We start from the raw sequence: 2,555 nt of genomic DNA, 5'->3' as shown, positions 1-2,555 counted from the left end.
TACAAAGTGTCTAATGTTAGAAATTTTTGTGTGAATGGTAAAATATAAGAAGCTAGATTGGTTTGTGATTAAACTATTAAAGGCTTGTTTTGAAATCCTCCATGAGTTCTTGTCCTTATGATAAGCAGCCCACTTGCTCAATTCGATATAATTATAGGAAGATATTTATCTATCAACAATGGGTCAAGGTGCCAACAGCTTCATGCAACAATAAATCATCGCACAACTTACAGCTCAAATATGCCCCATGGAGTACCTTGGCGGGTGGCTGCAGGCATGTGAGTGGGTAACTATGAGGTGAGATACACAGCTCCAAAATTTGGACAAGCTATACAAAGCTTAAAAGAAGCCTGGAAAATCCATAAGAAACACAAAATCATTTAAACTTGTAATCCATAACAAAACCAAAAGAAACGAAAAGAACATCAAGGTGGTGATGACACAATAACCATGAAATTAGCAATCAATAGGTTGTAAAGAAGCTTGTAAAGTAGACACTACCAAAGAGAGAATCACTAGGGACAAAAACCTACAAAACAAACAGGTAACCTATGTCCCCTTCTTTTCAATCGAGTGGAAAGTTGAAGCTGAAATATTAAGTATATAGGTACAGCTCAATTTATTGTGATGAATTGTGAACCTAGCTTGGAGTCTCATTGTGTAAGCGTTAGTTTGATGACAAACCTTAGACAAAAACTAAAATTGACAAAAAAGTAAGATACATATGGCACATAGAAATAAACGTGTAACAAGAACTCAAATGTGATGGCAAGAACCTACGAACCCATGTTAGCACATTTTCAAGTTGCCCTTTCACATTAGCCTCATATGAGGATTGGTCCATAAGTATATGAGGAACACGTGCCATTGATCTCTCTTCATGTTGAGCTTGTCTCAACCTCAAGATTAGTGGTGATGGATGTATCAAGACAAGAAACACTCACCTTAGAGCATATTGCTGCCCAATTGGTTGTAGTGTACTAGTGTGAGTTTATGGGGATCCTTTTACAACTATTTAATAAGGGAAGTCATCCTTGGATTGTTCTTGTAACCCCAACTTATCATATGTAATATCTAAGGCTTCAAGAGTCTTTTCCAACAAAAGGCTATGTGATTGACCATCCATGTGGAACTTAGCAATTTAGGTGTCATTAAATCACTTTCATGTCTTTTACAACCCAAGCTATCAATATATAATATCTAACGCCTCAAGAAATTTGTCTCAACCAAAAGACCATAGATTTCTTGGATTCTCTTGCCAAGGTGAGATAATCTTTGATAGTCCTCTTCAAGGTCCCTTCACTCTTGTCCATATTTGTTTCATTGATCACTTGAAAACGAATATTTGTTGCTCCATTTTTTACTAAACAATATCCTCATTTGCATGTGCCAGTCAACAATTGTGGCATGTTGTTGACTCTTTTATATGTCTATGTCTATTGCCAATCATGGATCATACTTTATCACCTAGATTCGTTGATTATGCTTTGTCATGGGTATATTTAGGAATTGTTTTAGCCTTCGGACTATGCATCTGTATATTTAGAAATTGTTTAAGCCTTTAGACTATGCATAAGAACTCCATAAGTCCAAATTCAATCGGAGTGTGTGTCCTTGTAGTATATTTGATAGTGGTTGCTTGTAGATGTTGACAAATTCAAGAATTCTCATCATTGAGGGGTGTCTTTACTAAAGTACATCATTCATAATAAGTTTATATTTGTGTGTGCGCGCGCATGCACATGTGTGTTTGAGGGTGTACATGTGCATGCATTGTTATGAAAATTATATTTCTTACATCATTGCTTAGGATATGATAGTCTTGTCGACTATGGCAAAGTACTCCATAGGCTTCAACGGATGCGATGAGGGTTCTAGTGGATACTTTGCATGGTTTAGTTGGGGATGCCTAGCTGAATATGTGTTTTGCCATGCTAGTTTGTTAGTATTATGGGTTGTCTATGTTAATACTAATGTTGCTAGCATATTGGTGTCATGTTTAATTATTGCATGTTAAGCACGATTATATTGGTATTAATTGATGTGGTCATTCGTTTGATCAATTATTAATAATGTGGTTGCATCTTGAGTACAAGTGATGGAGCTAATGACAAGGATTGGAGATAGGTGAAGGTTATTTAATTGGGGTGTCACATGGTGCAATACTTTTTGTTCTGAGAGGACATAAATCATTTTGTATTACATTGCTAATGTATGCCATGGGCAATACTTTTTATGATGAGAGGACACAAATAATTTATAAATAAATTAAGTCCTAAGAGGCTATGTAAAGGCATCCCTTATTTTTGTGGAGAGAAGGGATACCTTTGGCTCCTTGTACTTTAATGAAATATCTCAAATACTCAAATTGAGGAAGTGTAAGCCACCATCTAGGGGGGGGGGGGGGGGGGGGGGGTTGTCTTCTAGTTGCGACCATCCAGGGGGGATATTGCACTAGTGCGTGTCCTTGTGCTGTGTGAGAGAACTCCAAACTTTGGTTTAAGTGGTATCAAAGTAAGGCTATGCTTTTGGCCTATTGAAGAAGGACCAGAAGT

Source organism: Dipteris shenzhenensis, chromosome 20, assembly GCF_047967505.1.
Source record: "Dipteris shenzhenensis isolate YYH24624 ecotype China chromosome 20, Dip_SZ_1.0, whole genome shotgun sequence".
Lineage (NCBI taxonomy): Eukaryota > Viridiplantae > Streptophyta > Polypodiopsida > Gleicheniales > Dipteridaceae > Dipteris > Dipteris shenzhenensis.
The sequence above is the reverse complement of the archived record's forward strand: the minus strand, read 5'-3'. Positions refer to the sequence as shown.